Source organism: Pipistrellus kuhlii, unplaced genomic scaffold (assembly GCF_014108245.1).
Source record: "Pipistrellus kuhlii isolate mPipKuh1 unplaced genomic scaffold, mPipKuh1.p scaffold_m20_p_1, whole genome shotgun sequence".
NCBI lineage: Eukaryota > Metazoa > Chordata > Mammalia > Chiroptera > Vespertilionidae > Pipistrellus > Pipistrellus kuhlii.
The window spans coordinates 109,612,615-109,631,969 of NW_023425404.1; the positions used below are offsets into that span (position 1 = coordinate 109,612,615).

Below are 19,355 nucleotides of genomic sequence, written 5' to 3' on the forward strand. Positions count from 1 at the left end.
GCTGTGATATCTGAGTTCCCACAACTTTTCAAAGTGTCCGAGTCTTTGAATAAAGTGACACACAATGACTTGAGTTTACATTAAAACAATAACAACTATGAACACCAATATTACTATCAACAAATTCACAACTTTAAGTTTACATTTAGGTTATTCAAAATTTTATATTTTGATTTATTTATTAATTATTATTAGGAACTTACCTGTACTTGGTAACTAAGTTATTTCCTAAAATTAAGTAAAAATTTAATTAATATAAAATTCTAAATTTCTTTGGTTCACTTTATTATTTAGATCAATTATGGATGAAAATCACAGGACCTACTATTTGGGATGATGTGCTATCATCAGTTAAGAGCAAGTGGTAGTATGTTACCCTTTGGGGGGTAACATTCTTTTTATTTTTCTCTTCTTTGTTTCAATCTTTGCTAGTGTCCTTTAGAATACTAAATTTTGTCTTAGGCCATTTAGTCAGAAAATAGAAAAGTTAATTTCAAACTAAAATTTTTATTTTAATTCTACCCAAATCTACACACACACACACACACACACACACACACACACACACAAACAAACAAACACACATGATAAGAATTATGCTCAAGCCCTAATTAACCAGTTTGGCTTAGTGGATAGAGCATCAGCCTGCGGACTAAAGGGTCCCAGGTTCGATTCCAGTCAAGGGCATGTACCTTCGTTGCAGGCACATCCTCAGTAGGGGGTGTGCAGGAGGCAGCTGGTCTGTTTCTAACTAACTCTCTATCCCTCTCCCTTCCTCTCTGTAAAAAAAAAAAAAAATCAAAAAAAAAATCAAAAAATGTATTTTTTAAAAAAGAATTATGCTCACAGATAAGATATTCCATTCTCCACCAAAAAGGAAGACCCATATACACACAAAAACTAGAAAGAAAAATAGAAAGTAAAGAAAAGAAAGGAAGGAAGGAAAGAACAAGAAACAAAGAAGGAAGAAGAAAAAACATCAAATGAGACTACATGAATAATCATTTTCTGTTTTTTTTTTCTTTTGCAATTCTTGTTTTGTTTAATATTAAATAATAATTTCATTGGGCCCAATAGTTGAGCATTGATCTATGAACCAGGAGGTCCCAATTGGATCCTGGTCAGGGAAAAGCCCAAGTTGCAGGCTCGATCCCCACTGTGGAGCTCGCAGGAGGCAGCCGATCAATGATTCTCTCTCATTATTGATGTTTCTATTTCTCTTAAGTCAATAAAAGTATATTTTAACAAATATTATAAATTAAAATAATAATTTTATGATATAATTGATTTCTCTCATTCCTTATCTTTTCTACCTATTTTAAGTCTGAAATGAAGAAGCAAGTAAAAATATGTAAGAATCTAGATTCTACTCCATTACCATCTTTCATTGATTGATTCACCCATCATTAAACAATGGGCTGTAAACTTAATTTGAATCTATTTTTCTAAGCTCTTTTTTAATTTACCAATATATTTTTTTCCTGAGAGAACTCACAGCAAAATATTCTGGTCTGCAAATAATGCTCATGACCATTCATGATATGTAAAGAATTGAAAAGTTAAAGTTACTTTGAGAATTTCTTATCCATTTTTAGCTTTCAGGCCAAAGTATTTATAGTGTTGTTAGAGGGACAAACAATATAAAACAAGAGCTTGGCACTTTCATGTGATGGCCTCATTTATGTCTTTGAAAAACTTTATGGCATAGACATTAGTCCTTTTTTTAAAATTTAATAAATCTTTATTGTTCAGATTATTACAGTTATTTCTCTTTTCCCCCACCCGTAGCTCCCTTCCACTCAGTTCCCACCCCATCTTCTGCCCTTACCTCCCACCCACTGTCCTCATCCATAGGTGTATGATTTTTGTCCAGTCTTGTATTGCACCCCCACACCCTTTTCCCCTCGAGAATTATCAGTCCATTCCCTTCTATGCCCCTGATTCTATTATATTCACCAGTTTATTCTGTTCCTCAGATTTTTAATTCACATGATTTTTAGATTCACTTGTTGATAGATATGTATTTTTTGTTTATAATTTTTATCTTTACTTTTTTCTTCTTCTTCCTCTTCTTAAAGAATACCTTTCAGCATTTCATATAATCCTGGTTTGGTGGTGATGAACTCCTTTAGCTTTTTCTTATCTGTGAAGCTCTTTATCCGACCTTTAATTCTGAATGATAACTTTTCTGGATAGGGTAATCTTGGTTGTAGATTCTTGTTGCTCATCACTTTGTTTGTTTGTTTGTTTTTTAAGTACTTAGACATTTTAATGAACTTCCCTCCATGTAGCTTCAAGCTACCAGGACACAGGCCCCACCAACACCCTTAATCTTCTCCTCGGCTCTTCTGCTGAAGAACTTGGCCTTCACAATGACAGGCTACTTTGGGAGGTTTCCCTTACCCAGAGCTTTGTAGTAGCTCGATCTCGCCACATCAATGAAGAGAGCAACTCCTGTCTTGCTTTTGGCAGCATTTACCCGTGTCTGCTCACTGACAGGGGCCCACAGTTTAGCAAGGGTGACAGTTGGGCAGAAGCTCTGGTTCCTCTTTAAGTGGTAATACCTCATACCAACTTTCCCAAAGTAACCTGGGTGATATTTGTTAATGTTGATCCTGTGATGATACAAGCCACCAGCATTACCACGGTTCCCTGGGTGCTTCCTGTGCTTGCCAATGTGGTTGTGACCATGGCTCACGTGGCCCCAAAGTTTTCGGGTCTTCCTGAGTCTGGATGGCATGTCTGTGGCCAAGCTGCAAGAGCCTGTTCATCATTTTGAATATTTCTTGCCACTCCCATTTGGCCTGCATAGTTTCTATTAAGAAATCAGCTGACAATTGTATGGATGCTCCCTTGTCGGTAATTAACTGTTTTCTCTTGTTGCTTTTAATATTCTCTCTTTGTCTTTTGCTCTTGACATTTTAATTATGATGTGTCTTGGTGTGGTCCTCTTTGGATTCCTTTTGTTTGGGGTTCTGTGCACTTCCTGGACTTGTAAGTCTATCTCTTTCACCAGGTGGGAGGAAGGGAGGAGGGTCAGTCATTATTTCTTCAAATAAATAGGTTTTCAGTATCTTGCACTCTCTCTTCTTTTGGCACCCCCATATTTCAAATGTTGGTGGTACACTTGAAGTTATCCCAGAGGCTTCTTACATTATCTTCAAATTTTTGGATTCTTTTTATTTTTGCTTTTCCTATTGAGTGTTTTTAGCTTCTTTGTATTTCAAATCTTTGACTTGATTCTTGCATTCCTCTAGTCTGCTATTGGGTCTCTGTATATATATATATATATATATATATATATATATATATATATATATATATTTTTTTTTTTTTTTTTTTTTTTTTTTCAGTCAGTGTATGTTTAATTTCTAGTTGGTCCTTTTTCATATCCTTGAGGGTATGAAAATATTGCTAAAGTTATTGGCCTTTTCTAGGAAATTCTTGAAAAAGAAAACCTGCTGAAACTGTTTTTGGCTCAGTGGATAGAGCGTCGGCCTGTGGACTGAAAGGTCCCGGGTTCGATTTCGGTCAAGGGCATGTACCTTGGTTGCAGGCACATCCCCAGTAGGAGGTGTGCAGGAGGCAGCTGATTGATGTCTCTCTCTCTTCGATGTTTCTAATTTTCTATCCCTCTCTCTTCCTCTCTGTAAAAAAAAAAAAAATTAATAAAATATATTTAAAAGAAAAAAGAAAAAAAAGAAAAGAAAAAGATAAACCTTATAACCACAGTTTTGAACTCTATATCCAGTCATTTGTTTTCCTCCATTTCTTTCATTTGTGATTTGTTTTGTTTTTTTGTCTCCACATTTTCACTGCTTCCATGAGTTGGTAGAGTAGCTCTGTGTGCTAGGTGTCCTATTTGGTCCAGTAGGTCGGCCTCCCCAGTTGCCTGAGGTGGAAACTCTTAGTGCACTCCTTTGCGGACTGTGTGTATAACCTTGTTGTAGTTAAGTCTTGATTGTTGTGGTATCACTGGGCGGAATAGACCTCCAGGCCAGTTGGCTGTGAGGATCAACTGTGTCTACAATGGGAGAACTTTGCAAGACTTGCAAAATTGCAAAAGCCTCTGTGCTCAGCTTGGATGGAGCAGAGTCTCAGGGCTGAGCAAACTGTCTTGGCTTCCTGTCAGTCTTGCCCTATGAGGCCCCTGGGTCTCAGTGTCCTTTGATAATCACTGCAAATACCTCTGAGCCACCCTCGAATTTTACTTGCTGCCAGACGGTCCAGTTTCTCCCCCAATGAATCTGGATTCTCAGATTCTTGCCTAGAACTGGAGTTCAATGCAGTTGGGAGCTTCTGGTTCCCTCCAGCTAGAGAAAGCCAGCAGCACACTCAGCCATCAGTCCTCTCTGTGCGCACTTGCGTGCATGCCTCCAGACCTCTGCCTTTTGCAGCTCCCCTGAGTTTTTGTCTGACAGTCCAGGTTGCCCCCGTAAGAGCCTGGGTCCCCAGGGCTTGCCCAGAACTGGGGTTCAGTGCAGTTGGGAGCTTCTGACTCCCTCCTGCTAGGAAAAGCCAGCAGCAACCTCAGCAGTCAGTTCTCTCTGCACGCACTTGCCCATGCACTTCCAGACCCCTACCTGCCCTGGCTCGCCCATGTCTCCATGTGCCTTTCTATATGCCTGGCAGTCCAGACCCCCCTTGTATGAATCTGCATCCACAGGGTTTTGCCTGGAACTGGGGTTCAGTGAAGTCAGGAGCTTCCTTCCCTCTCCTGCCAGAGAAAGCCAGCCAGGCATTCAGCCTCCCTTCCTCTCTCTGTGTATTGCTCCATACCTCAGCCCTTTGCAGTTCCTCTGATTCTCTGTGAGCTTTTCTCTTTCAGTCTAGATGTAGAATTTCCACTCAGCCAGTTTTCCTGTGGTTCAGGATCATGTCTGTTCTATCTTTTAGTTGTAGTTTTGAAATTGTTGTGTGAGGCAGCAGTTTAGGTGTTTACCTATGCCACCATCTTAGTTTCTTCCTCCTTTGTTTTTTCTTTGTTTTTTTTTTGTTTGTTTATTTGTTTGTTTTGTTTCTTTTTTTTGAAATCATATTGAAGCTCAGAGAAACAACAGAAAACTGAATCAACAGTATTAAGTGCAATAGTCAAAGTCTATCCCTAGGTTTTTGTGACCTGAAACCAACCATATATTCTTTTATATTTTGACACTTATATTATTACTTAGTATTCTTTTTTGCTTCTGGTAATTTTTTGTACCCTGAAGTCTACGTTAGATGGTATTACACCATGTATCAAGGTACACAAAATGTTGAGGTGGGAATGAAGTGGAGAAACTTTTTCTTTTGCTCTATTTTTAGCATTCCTATGGATGGGTGAAAGTAAAAGTTGGAAAAATACTGCAACAGTTACTGAATCTAACAATTATTTACACTTTGCCAAACTACTTATGGTATTAAATCTTTTAGTGTTGTTTGAAATGACTTTTAATATTACCTCCCTCTAATAGATTTGGAAATTGAGGTTCAGGGATACATCTCAGATCTACATGGTGGTTGTGGAACTGCAATGAGCTCAAACTTTTCTTCAAACATCAGTGCGTTAGAAATAAATGTGTGGCCCGCTGGTGAGGCTCCTATGAACCGGTAGGTCACAGTTCTCTTCCTGGTCATGGCACATGCCCGGGTGGCAGGCTTGAAATCCAGTAGGGGGAGTGCAGGAGGCAGCCAACCCATGATTCTCTCTCATCACTGATGTTTCTATCTCTCCTGTGCACTTCCTCTCTGAAATCAATAAAAAAAGAAAAAAGAAAAAATATGTGAAGTACCTGGCATAGGTACAGTGCTCAAAATGGGAGTTAAAGTCACAATTATTCTTTTGTAGTGTAAATGATCATTTAAGCTAAGTATTTCCCAGCAGTGAGGCTCAAGTACAAAATTCCATGTGTATGCAGAACACAAGATATTTTTCTAGCAACAAGTGGTAAAAATAGCCTTTCCCTCATTCAAAAACAGAGATTTCACAATAATATAAGTACTGCCAAAGAGCCTGAAGACCTTTTCCCTCTATAAAAGGCTCACATCCGGAGTGGCTGTTGACTGAATTTCATCATGTAAGTTAGAAAGCTGTTCTCCAGTCTTCTCAGAAAAAGCATGCAGTTTGTTCAGTCCGGGCTTGCCTTCATTCTGAGCCCCGCTTTGTGCTCTTCAGAGCAGCCCAGCGCTTGGGTTCCAGCAGTTCTGGTGAGAGAACCTTTTCATAGACCAGCTGCCCTGAGCTGGCCACCGAAGCAGCCTGGAACTGGGGTTCAGGTGCTGCTGTCACAGAATGAAGGATGTGTTGTGTTCTCCGTTGGGCTGCTCTTGGGTCAGAGCCCTGGCAGGCCTCCTCACACACTGAAGTGCATTTGCCTGATGCTTCCGGTCCATCCATCCTGAGGTGGATCATCAGAAACATCACAGGAACTTAAGTCCTGCTTCATCCACATCAGCTTCTGTGAATCTCCTGTGAATTTTGGACGTGAATCCTCCTAAGGGGTTTTGCAGTTCTATAAAATAATGTCCGATTCAGTTAATGAAACGTGAAGGCGGTTTCTAGTTGTGAAGAGCACATGTTCAGTCTGAATTTCAATAACTGCCCTTTTAAGCTGAGGCTGTTTGTGTCTTGCTCACATCAGAAAGAAAGGGCTTCGGACACTTTGGGTCTCTTAAAGACCTTTAATTCTCTGATGTGTGTCAACAGCTGAGGGAACTTTTGAAGGGGTATTTAAAACCCACTCATCCGAAGGCATCACAATAGAATAAATGTAACGCTTTTCTTCTGCTTCAACTTCCTCTGAATAGCCCATAAACTAGAGGCCTGGATAACAAGAAAAGCACACAATTCTGACCACTCTTCCCCTCAGACTGAAGAAGTGAACCTAATTTGCAAAGTTCATAGCACACACTCTCCCGGTGGACAGTGCAAAGGGGAGCACACCATATTTCTCTTTGGGTTTGAATGAGCTCGTGAAATATTTCCACCCCTTCTTTGCAGGTGCCCTATCGATAATCAACCCTTTTGCATTTCCATCTGTTTTCTCACACTCCCTTTCAGCCCTTGGTTAATTTGTGTGTGGTAGCTACTTAGACACTATCTTTTCCAAGAAATGCTGAACAGGTAACTCTTAGTTTCTGTGTACGGCACTAGGCAACGCCACTTTCCTCAGCCCTTCATTTTATAGGAGAAGAGATTAAGCTGAGAGATCAAGAAAGCTGTGGGACGAGACATACAGCTGGTTCTTGGGAGAGCCAGGAAGGCCCACCCTGGCCTGTAGAATGGAATACAGTGACTCTGACTCCCAGTAGTTGAGAAATAGCTTTGCAGAGCAGGTGGGCTTTCTGGTCAGCCTAAATGATGAAAAGCAATGAGTAGGCAGAGTTCAAGTCCCCATGGTCTCTGTAGCCAAAATCCGTGAAAGGAAGGCTGTTGAAATCATGAGAAACATAAATGGGCTTGAAGGACTGTGAGCATCCTGGTATTTCCTAACATCAAGTATATTAAACACAAACTGAGCAAATTGACAAACTGCTTTTTAATTAAAAGCAACTCTGACCTAATACACCTTTAAAATAAAATAAAAATAGAGGTTTGCCTTGGCCTGAGTAGGGGTAAAAAGGTTAAAAATTGTGGGGAGGAGCAAACTGAAGAAAAGTAATAAATTAAGATAGGCACTGCTCTTCGGTACTCTAATACCGACACTCCTGGTGGGTATTGTAAGTTTGGAGTCAATTGAGCATGATAAACTTTTCCTACTTCAAACAGCAAATGTAGCTTTCTTAAAGGGCATATGCGAGGATAAGTTCCTTTTCAGTGGCAGGTAACCGACTGCTGAGAGTTTCTAAATCGTGAAGTAGCTGTAGTGTTATGCATGGGCGCACGTGAAGCTGCAGGGCATATAAGCATCATTAAGTCAAGCCTAAATGTGCATTACTGGGTCTGAGTGTCCTTGAGGATATCTCTTAGGAAGTAATCTGGAAGCTACATTTCATATATAATATTAGTACGGACTGTGTGAAGTGCAGTGATCCTATCTAATAGAGAGGGGATATGAAAATTGACCATCACACTGTCACAAAGATGGCGGCACCCACAGTGGACAGGAGGTTTCTGTAACACAGGATGGCTGCACCCACCGCAGAGGCCCAGTTTCCCTAACAAGCCTTAAGGAGCAATCAGCAGAGACCTGCGGCTGTGTGGCCCTGGGCCAGGGCAGAGGTACTAGGCTGTGCCCCCGCCTGGGAGAGCTTGACAGGAAAGCTCAGGCTGCAGCCCCACCCCAATGCTGGGCCAGTGGAGCTGAGGCCATGTCCCCCACCCAGTGGGGCTTGACAGGAGACCTCAGGTTGCACCCCTTGCCTGACAGGGCTTGATAGGGGACCTCAAGGTGTGCCCCCCACCCTGGTGCTAAGCTGGAGGACCTTGGGCCTTGCCTCTCACCCTGGCATAGGAAGATCTGAGACTGTGCCTCCCTGCCCAGTGCTGGGCCAGTGGACCTGAGGCTGCACCTCCACCTGGTGGGGCTTGGTGGGGGTGGGGCCAGCTGGGTCTGAGTACCGAGCTATTTTGAGGTGCAGCTGGTGGGCGGGGTCTTGACTTTGGGTCCCGCGGTGTGCCTTGGATTCTGACAGGAGGGAGGTTTTCATATACATTTTACTAATTTTCTTTCATCTCTGAAACTTCTATTATAGAGAAAGGGCAGATATCAATATTAAAATATTTTCTCAATTTAATCCCCTTTTAATGTGCACAAATTTTGTGCACCAGGCTGCTAGTAATCATATAAACTTAAATTTAGTACATTTGTAAATAGAAAGTATTTACTGCATTGCTTTGTGGCTATAAATTATGGAGAAATGTAATTCGTATGTCTTTCTCTTTGTAGAAGGCTTCTGAATATTCCCAATAGTATGTTGTTTGAACACTGCTTTTCAATCAATGCTATAATACAAGATTCTTATAAAAAATTGTAAAAGGAAATTAACAGCTCTTAGTAGCCAAAGAATAGTTCCTCCTCTTAAATATTCTGTTGATAACTATTAGAAGGTCTGTCCTTAGGTTTCAAGCTAATAGACGACTTTCTATTTGTGTTGGTATGCTTCTCATAAACTTTAGTAATTACAATTCCTCCTTAGAGAGCTTATAATTTTAAATTCAGTATTAACTGTTGCAACTGCAACAAAGCAGTAGAGTTCAGTGGAAAGCAGCCAGGACTGAAAGTGTGAAGGCTGTGCTGTATTTTCAGTCTGTCAACAATGTCATGGGTGATTCACTTAAAAATCCTGGGACTGAAATTATTTATTTATTTTTTTTCCTGATTGTAAAATTAAGATAGTAAGTAGGCTAGATAAATTTGAAGCCCGTTCTATTTTGTAATTTTCTGGACTCATTGACTATAATATAGAATCGAATGTTGCTGAGTGTGAGCAGGTTAATAAGCCATTATTGCAAAGTAAATGCAGTGTGGCTCTTTTGAATGAATATAAAATAACCACTTTACAGACACTTCCATTTTAATTGCTATTGCATGTGCATTTACAGTGTCCTGCTGGTTTTTATTTGCACAAAAACCTTTTTTAAAAGGGACATCATCCAGCATGTAGGACATCATCTTGCTTAAAAGGCCTGTAGTTTGCTGGCGGAGAATATTCTAAACTGCCAGTCTCACTGGGAGCCTGCTGTAAAAACATCTGCAGCTTCAAAGAACTGGATAGAGTCAATAACAATGACTGTGATTAATACTTAATTGTTTAAGGAAAGAAATTAACAAATAGAGCTAACACTTAATCTACCCAATTAAGAAACAAGAAGCAAAAAAATTCAGAAAAATAAGCAAAGTATATTGCATCAGTGGTAGTTTCTTATGGGGATGTTTGTTTTACGTGTATTTAAAAATATATATACCTGTAGTTGAAAGTGATGATTCAGGCCATAAGACCTGCTTTGCCTTTCACTTCTGCCTTTTATTGCTACAACTTGCACTCCTGCTCACACAGGATCCAGCAGTCCATTCTAGATCCCATATTTTAATACTGACATCAAATTGCAGATGGGCAACTAGGGTGGCCCGTGATCAGTGGATTGTAAAAAGTAGCAATGGTTAGTCTGCGTAAGAAAAGAGTAGGCAAAGGCATGCTAACCAAATTCCAGATTTTGAAAGCCCTTGCTTTAATTAACGAATTAAAAGGAGAAACTTTAATTGTCACTTTCACCCACTCCCAAATCACATACTCAAATAATTTATAACAGTGCATTCCCAAAGAGCAACAAGTAACTGGGAGTGAGAATTTCTGCCATTTACCATTTTTAGAGGCTTAGTCAGTTTGGACTGTTTTAAGAAAAACAACAACAACACATAACAAAACCATATACTGGTGGCCTAAGTAGCCAACATTTATTTCTCACAGTTTTGGTGGCTGGGAAGTCCAAGGTCAAGGTGCTGGCAGATTCGCTGTCTGGTGAGGGCCTGCTCCCTGGTTTCAGAGGTGGCCACCTTCTCTGTTCCCATATGATGGAAAGAGCGTTCAGTAGCTCTCTTCTTATAAGGGCATTAATTCCATTCATAGGGATTCCACCCTCATGACTTAATTACCTCCCAAAGGCCACCTTTCCAAATACTATCACATCATAATTAGGGTTTCAAGGTATGCATTTTGGAGGAACTCAAACATTCAGTCCATAACAGGGCATAAATCTCCTGTTTTCTCCACTCTTTGCTGATCCCCAACATTGAGTCCCGGCACCTGTGGTTGCTCTTCATTGGTTTCCTTACACCTGGTGTCTGCATTTGTCAATGATACTTATGTCCTTACAGGCATTCCAGTTTTGTCTCCTGACCTCTGAGCTTTCTTCTGGTACCGGTATTATGAGGTTGTATTCTATTCAACTTTATTCTGTTTAAGTGAGCATTCTACTTCATTAACTTCAATTTGATTTTAAAAAGAAACAACACAACAGAACTTTTTGGTTTTATAATTTGAAAAGCATCATTTGGGATATAGGCTTTTAAGTATCATCGATTTTTATGAATTAAAATTGAGTTTTATTACATGAGTAAGATACAGTAAATCAAGTGCAAAGTGTTACTCTTTTGTAGATGTTTCAGAGGGGCAGTTTTATTTCTGTTGACCACCCTCCTCATAACTAAATGCTGAGAACATGCTGCATAGTTATGACACTGATGTAGGGATTTGGAGATTATCCCAAGAAGACAGGATCCTTGCTCTCATAGAGCACATATTCTGGGATGGTTACTTGACTTAGGCCATGGAACCAAACCAAAACAAAGCATAACATGTTCATTTTAGCTCTCCTCTTCCCCCACTGAAGTCTCTATGGTGCTTATTATTTTCTTCTCTTCTTTAAAGCTGTGGCTCTAGCTTAATGGGGTCAACAGGGCTAGATAGGGTTGCTGTACAACAGCTGTGTGGTCTGTGCTCTGCACAGTGGCACTGACCAAGGGAGGCGAGGGGCTGAAACCCAGCCTCATTCCATACACATGGCCCAGTCAAAAGCCCACGCCAACCGCAGTGCCCAGGAGCCAGTCAGAACTACTGTGTCTGCCTCGCCCAGAGGACACCTGATTCTAATTTACAGGAAGGCTCTCTCCAGGCTAGCAGAGGCCCCGGGGCTAGATTTGTGCCTCTGCCCACCCACTGTGAATGGAGGGACAGTCTGCCAGTGTGGTTACAACTTATCATAACTTACCCTTTAGGGGCCTGTTCCTTGAGAGTGAGGTTACGTGTGTTGGGGTGGAGAGGTAATTACACACACCCACACCATAGTTCCTGTGTGCTTGATGTTTTTTCAAGCCCTGGCCTTTGGCATCTGGAGGAAGAGTTGTTGCTGGTGCTGAGGCTTTCCTCCGCAGTCACTATTCGGGGTGACTTAAGAATGTGTACCGCTTTGAGTAGGTCCTACTGAATCTACTCTGTGGCTTAATTGTGTGGGCTGGGCCTTCCTCCAGAGGTGAGAATAAACGGTTGACACTTCAGAGAGCACATCTGAGACTTAACTTAGTCTGAATGTTAAAATCTAGCTCAGGGATTCTAAAACTAAAACATGTTTTTAAAGCTCACGAAATTGGTCTAAAGTGCCAGAAATTCCCATTTTGGATTGGCTTCCAAGCAATGAAAGTTTAGACACTGACTCATCGAACTATTTCCTTATTAACAGATGTGGTACCAAACATTTTTGAGGGTTGAAAAAATAACTGAACTGTTCAAATACTTGGAGTCTCTGAAATTCAGAGTCCTCTTAACCTCTTCATTTTGAGACTTGGGAATTCAAAGGAAATTTGATCACGGTGTCCATACATGTTTTTGTTGTTGCTTTTATTCTGAACCCAGCCAAATGCTATTTGGCCAATGATGCTTATATTTGAAAAATCTTTTGAGTCATTTTATAATCTGTTCAGTGCTTTACTCTTTTAGAGCAGGAAGTTGCAAATTGCCAGCATAAAGCAGAAAGTATGTACAAGCTTTATTTAGAAAGAATGTGTTTTATGAATTATATGAACAGATTGATTTCACTGACAATCCACCCTCAAATATTACATAACAGTTGAAAGTTCTCACATATATAAGGTCAGAAAAATCTCCCCCAGTTAGAATCATCCCTTTCCAAATTAGTTTAACAAAATACAAATATATTTATATTGAACAGAAAGAAGAGTTTAGAGTTCTATGAGAGTGAAAGCCAATTAAAACATTTACATAATCTCTCTTTGTGTTATATATGTTATTCAGAGCTTGGCATCATCATACATATTTACTAAACTGAATAATTTTTATTTGATAGTGGTAAAAAAGTGTTTTACCCAAATGTTATTTTGAGGCAGTTAAAAATAAAATTAAAAAATGTTAACTGTCAATAGAAGATGAGAGTAAAAAGAATTGAACAAGTGTTATCTTTGCTTCCACTTGAAAAGGTTGATTGCATTTTTCCCCTAGCAAAAACTGATATGTGAATGCTGCTCTATGATTGTATAAAGCTGATACTCTTCAACTTATCCCCTCTACAATTAGTTGTCAATGTGTACTTTTTTTGTTTCCCTCAAATTTTATGCATAGGCTAGCTTATTTTGACATTACTGATAAGTGGGGGCCCCCAAATTCCTTATTAGGGTCATATAATATTGGTCAATAATATTCTTATCTACTTATGGGAGAAAACATTGAAACAAAAATAGAAAATTACCTCTTCGAGCAGTGAAGTGATTAATGGGGTTCCAAATAGAACTTTAGGGAAAAGTGGCTACTAAACTCTAAACCTTTATTTAACCTTTAAGCAGTCTGTGGAAATCACTTGGAGGAGATCTGAAAAGGTGACAGGAACTTGCATCCACATTTCTTTTTCTCTACCAGGGAACACAGTTTGGTAAAGACATTCAACTTCTTGACAGTTCTATTTCAACGTGTACAGCATGGATATCCGTGGCCTGTGAGTTCACTTGTAATACAGGTGTGAAGAGGTAGTGCTAGTAAATGTACTGCTTTTCCCAGATGGCAGAGGCAGCTTCTCCTGCCCATTTACTACCACCTATGGACACCCCCATGGCTTGTTCCACATGACAAGGAAGTTGTATTTCTTATCGATTACCGCTCTGTGTTTTTTTGAGAAGTTGACAGGAAATGGATTCAAAATCAGGGCGAAGTTAAAGGTCTGCAAACGGCTGCTGTATAGAATATAAATGTGTGGACCTGCTGCAGACACAGCACAGTTAACTCACTTAACTTCCAGCCCTGACACCAGTGAGCCGTATTTAACATCAAAGCGCCAGAGAAGGTCGCCCAAGTCCTGCAGGAAAGTCTGTCAAACTTATTGCAGCTCAGCTGGAACCAGGAAGAAGCTAAAGGCCTGGAGGCTGAATTCGCCTCTGCACACCGGTGTATATATAACCTGGTAGCCCAGGGCAGCATTCCAACAATTCTGTTCTCAGTGGGCCCCATGAGGGCAGTTTGGTAGATGCAATATCAGACTGGCAAAATAGTAAGGAAATTATTGTTATTTCTTCCCATATAGTCAATGAGAGAAGGACATGCAAAGGTGTTGCTTTGTTTTTGTTGTTTGTAAATTTTAAAATGTTTTTATTGATTTTTTAAAGAGAGACAGAGAGGAAGGGGGAGAGATGGAGAGATAGAAATATCAATGAGAGAGAAACATCATCAATCAGCTGCCTCCTGCACACCCCCTATTGGGGATAGAGCCCATAAACCAGGCATGTGCCCTGACTGGGAATAGAACCAGCAACCTCTTGGTTCATGGGTCAATGCTCAACCACTGAACCACAATGATCAGGCTGTAGTTTTTAAGCAAATAGTGTGTACATCAGCATATTTGAAAATAAGGACAATATCTGAATATTTAGACATGGAGTTTTGTGCAAAATGACATTTTACTGAACTAACCTATGCTTTGCCCAAACTTTTTTCCCTCTTGGTGTGAGAGACTGCAAGGGGTACTAGTTTCATTCCAAAGTAGGTCTCCATCAGCCTCAGTGGCATGGCCCTTAGCTGAGGAATAACATTCATTGAACTGGAGTTGCCTGCTGTTTTCCACACAGTGCAGTGAGGGAGCACACAGCCTGCAGAGTTTCTCAGTGACTGTTTTGAGGTAGAGTTTATCAGCTAAACAGTAAGCTCATTCATTACACCTGATGGCTGAAATTAGCGAGTTCCCACATGTACGCACCTAAGGCATCCACATGGGTGCATTAAGGAGAACCAGTGATCTGTAATATCGGGGAGATTAAGTTTGCATTTCCCCTTACTTTACAATATAGGGTGAATGTGAGTAAAAATAGAAATTCTGGAGAGAAAAGGAGGTGGCAAATGCAATTCTATCTGGCAGGTTTATACCAGAAGTGAATTTAGGGAAGCAAAATTGCCAGTTACTCACATAATAATCTCCATAGATTATATATCTGTGACTTTATACCAACCAATCCCATGGTAGCAAAAAAGTCAAAGCAAGAGATATAATGCTTTTTATTCATGCTTAGCCAAGAATCTAGATGAGGTTGCATCCCCATTTGAGTGGGCAGTGTTCCCATTCCAGCTTAGTGCTATAGGAGTGACAATTCTACACTGAGTAGGTGGCAGTCAATGAAGAAAACAATGAATGGTTATATTTGCCATTTTAACTGTATATTTATTTTACAAAGAAGCAGCAGCCCGCATGCAGGTTTTTATTGTCTCCAGAATTGTGCTGCCGGAAAATCGCTCAAAGGAGTAGAAGAGAAGGGTCTTCTGCCGAAGAGTGGCATCAGCAGGCAGAGAACCACAGCACCGTGTTCATCTCGGCTGGAAAGTGCAATAGGCGGTTACCGAGGCTGATGGAATCACTTCCTCAGGAGTCTGAGCTGGGGGCAAAGTGGACAAATGCAGAATTCCTGCCATATTCTCCTGCGGTTATTATATAGTGAGAGAGGCATTAGTAGCGAAAGTGGAATCTAAATGTCAGTCTTGCTTGAAGTATGTCCTTCTGCAGTGGTCTGGAAACTCATTAATCAACAGAGCCAAATATCAACAGGACAACGATTGAAATTTCTTTTGAGAGCTGAAAACCGACTTCTGTGCATGGGCCACGAAGTTTCAATCGCATTGTACGTGCCCGCCTGCATGTGGTATTTTGTGGAAGAGCCGCACTTAAGGGGCCAAAGAGCTGCATGTGGCTCTCGAGCCGCAGTTTGCCGATCACTGTCCTAACCCATTCCCAACACTGCCTTTGAGCATTGTGGCTTATGGAAGCCCTTTCTCTGAAATGAGAGCATGCAGTGTGTGGAGTTGCTCGGAGTTACTGAAATGAGACATGCCATGAGGCATGTCAGTGAGACAGGATGATTGCTTGAAGATCTGTCAACACCAATGAGAGCCCTTGACATGTTAATGGCTGCATCATCTGTTAAGAGATGGGGGAAAGTGTGCAGAAAGCTCCTGATAGAGTTTCCTGCAATTTGGATAATGATTGTTGGTCCAACTCTTCCCATCTCTTTCTTCATCTTCATTTCTACAGCTTGAACCCAAGGAACATCAGCTTTTTGTCTCTCTGCCCAGATCTGACTGCTCTCCAATTTACCATGAAGCTGATATCCCCAACAAAACTTACTCACATTCACTCACTCCCTCTCTCGTTCACTCATTCATTCAACAGCTATTTAATTTGTTTTGAGTGCTTAACACTTTCCAGGAGCTATGCTAGAATTCTGAGAATAAAATAGATTAAAGAAAAGATAAAATACACCTTGAGAAACTAATATACATCTTGAAATTAACATTAAACTGTAGTAAAACATGATTGGTATGAACCACACGCACTGGGAACACGTTGGGAGTGGGGGGGGGCACACTTTCCCCCATCTCTTAATAGATGATGCAGCCATTAACATGTCAAGGGCACCATCTACTGGAGCAGGGAAGGCCTCCCAGAGGGAGCTGATATTTTTTTCGATTGGGGTTTTGAAGGACGAGGTGACATTTCATTTACGAAGGAGGAATAAAGGGCAATTCAGGTAAAGAGACAACTCACAATAGTAGAGAGTCTGCTTAATGTTCCTTAATGTAATTAAGTCTTCTAAAGACATAGCTTTTTATGATACATCTGTTTTTGTTATAAAATTTAGTAAAACAGATAAGTAGTCAGAAGAAAATAAAGAGCACTCATGCTCCCTTATCAGTGTGGGAGCCCTAGGGAGATTCATGCTGGGACGGAATGTGCGGGACCTCAGGCCACACTTGGGTGAGTTGGTTCAGTTGACCTTGCTTCCAGAGGGAGAGAGGGTAGGGCGGCAGCCTGTGGTGTGGTGGATTTCACTGTAAAGAGGACTCTTGGCCTGTCTCCCACTCGAGAGTGAGCCACCTTCTGTGGTCAGAGAGGGAGATAAAAGCCTTTTATCTTTTAATCAATGACCTGTTCTCTAGAGGGTAACAGTTTTCTACCAGAAAACTCTATCAAGGAGCTAGAGCCCTTGATTTATATCAAGCTCTCAGATTTCTATCTTGGAGATTTATCCTCTGCCTGCACTGATTCTAGAATTGCCTCTGTACACAGAATACTTTGGTTTTGTTTTAGCCATGGGAAAAGTTAAGTAGACAGTCAAAGGAATCTATATTTTCTTGTGGAAATTTGTTCTCACCTTTTAACAACAGATTAATAATTTTTTAAAATAGTAATCTTTATAAAAGCAGGTTCTCAAATTCCCCTATTTTTTTTTTTTCTTCTCCCCTGGAGACTATACACAAATATAAATGAGACCAATTTTTCTTTTCTTTAACAGAATCAGAGTATAAGCAATAGCTAACATAAGGCTATAGGTCAGGAATCCTACATAATAAGAGCCTAATATCCCAAGTGTCCGGTTGTCCCGTCCACTGTTCAACCAATCAAAACATAATATGATTATAAGACTGCTCAACTGCTCACTGTGATGTGCAGTGACCACCAGGGGGCAGACACTCAGACCAATAGTTTAGCTTGCAGCTGGGGTCCAGCCAATAGGGACTGAGCAAGAAGGGCTGGACATGCCCTGGAATCCTCCCACAGTTCCTCCCCAGTTGGCCAATAGCTTGTGACCTTTCCCAATCTCAATTGTGCACCAGTGGGATCCCTTGACCTGGCCTGTGTCCTCTCTCAATTTGGGACCCTCCCCCCGCCCCCATGGATGTCAGAGAGCCTGTGGTGGAACAAGTGGGTACTTTGATGCGCACTGACCACCAGGCAGCAGACACTCAATGCAAGAGCTTCCACAGCAGGAGCGTCTTAGCCAGAAGCCAGGCTCAAGGCTGGTGAGTGCAGTTGTGCTACCAAGAAGTGGCAGTAACAGGCACAGCGGGGCCAGGGTGAGCAGGAGCGGTGCCCAGCTGCAGCCTGGCTAGGGCTCCTCCTGCCTGCTGCTTAGTGCACTGCTACATCCCTCCTACCCCGTAAACTTGCATTTACAATCTCCTGAGAATGGTTGAAGCATGGACACTCAGAATAACCAGATGAGCCTGATGTTGCTGCCAGGCTCCTGGAACTCTGCCTCATGCATCGTGATCAAATTTCATCCCTTACTGATTCCCCGGAACTACAGAGGAAGGCAGCCATATAACAGTGGCCTCAAGGTGGTGACTCAAAATTGGAGTAAAAGTCAAAGAGAGACGGATCTGAAGGGTGGAGGTATGGGCAACAGAGCACCCCTGTTCCTCAAGATCCCCAACTTTGTATTGTTCACCTCGGAGGATCTCTTATCCGGCTCCACGCAGTGGAAAGCGTCCAACACAGCATAAAGCATTCACTGGGGACCTCCAGGCCAGCAAGGCTCGACCCTGACCACAGAAGAGACATTTGGAAATATTTTTTTCAGGAAGCTGGGGGAGGAGGACAGAATCCCCACTCGATTTCCTGGTGGCTCACGGGAACGTGGAACCTCCCTGGGCTCTCCATTTCTTTTCAATGTGCATGAATCCATGCACCAGGCCACTAGTTTTAAGTAAGACAAACCTGTTCTTTCATCCTGGCACTCTGAAACATAACCACTGATTACCTGAAACTGCCTGATGGTTACATGTCCTGAGAAAAGGGAAGGCAGACTCATTTATTTTGCAATTTTGTGTTAGTGTCCCTCAGACTTAGTCCATTCTCTGAGCTTATACATATCTAGTTACTGAAAATCACTTTATAGATAGAAATGTTTTAGCAACTTGGTCGTTGTCTGCTTAGAGAATCCAGAAAAAAAAATTTCTCCTGTGTCCTGGAGGATGGGTCCTTTGGACATCTGTTATTGGTCACAAAAAAAATTCCCATGTCTTCCTCCCCTCCGTCCTTCCCCCAATTGCCCCCCCACCCAGACATGTCCCAGGACATACTTTTCATTTTTTTCTTGTAAATTTTAACCTCTCCAAATTTCCTTAATGCTGTTTAAATATATGAGTTATTATACTCTTTCTATGCCCAAATTCTAAAGTTTCATTTTGGGAGATTATCTCATTAAGAAGTTGACTGAAATCAGCTTTTATAAGGAGGATGAGATATTTCCGTTGGAACTAGTAGAACTTTAGGAGCAAACATTTACTGATTTGTAGGAGAATAGAAGCTCTGCATTTTTACAAAAATCAGCTGGAATGTGTTTTCCACTTGAGCTCTCCGCAAACCAATAAGAAGGTCTTTAGCTCTGTGATCTTAGCATAATTCATGGTTGTCAAGAGAAATATTTGCCGACCTGGAAGATATGTTGACTCCCATCATGAAATGCCATGAAGCTGATATTTGTGCTCAGACAATTTTTATTGGACCTGTTCCAATTGCACAATAAGCTCTCTGATAAGCAGGATTGTACAATGGTCTGGTAAAATATGTCTACCCCATTTGGGAAGGTTGCTAAACAAGGGAAAAC

The 19,355-nt window shown here is 41.1% G+C and overlaps 1 protein-coding gene and 1 pseudogene across 1 annotated transcript in view; one reads left to right on the forward strand and one right to left on the reverse strand.

Moving 5' to 3' along the window:
- The window catches only part of PLXDC2 (plexin domain containing 2), a 416,442-nt gene that overhangs the window by 70,244 nt on the left and 326,843 nt on the right, over nucleotides 1–19,355 (forward strand). The gene's annotated exons all lie outside the window — the stretch shown is intronic.
- LOC118731199 lies at nucleotides 2,238–2,740 on the reverse strand (annotated as a pseudogene).